Raw genomic sequence first — 368 nt, 5'->3', positions numbered from 1 at the left:
ACCATGTCCCCTCACACACGAGTGCTCATGGCTCAGACACGCTCAAACCAAACTAGACTGTCTCCCCATCAGCGACGTTGGCATTTGAGGTTCAACACTTGTGGGGGGGGGGTGTTGTGTGTTGTAGGATGTTGAGTGGCATCTCTAGGCTCCAGTTGCCACATGCCAGAAGGATGTTCCTACCTTCAGTGAGGACTACGAAAACTGTCTGCCAACATTGTGCAATGTTCCCTAGAGGCAGAGTCATCCCTAGTCTGGAACCACTATCTAGGTAGGTAGGTAGGTAGGTAGGTAGATAGATAGATAAATAGATAGATAGATAGATAGATAGATAGATAGATAGATAGATAGATAGATAGATAGATAGA

This window comes from Neomonachus schauinslandi, chromosome X (genome assembly GCF_002201575.2).
Source record: "Neomonachus schauinslandi chromosome X, ASM220157v2, whole genome shotgun sequence".
NCBI lineage: Eukaryota > Metazoa > Chordata > Mammalia > Carnivora > Phocidae > Neomonachus > Neomonachus schauinslandi.
The sequence above is the reverse complement of the archived record's forward strand: the minus strand, read 5'-3'. Positions refer to the sequence as shown.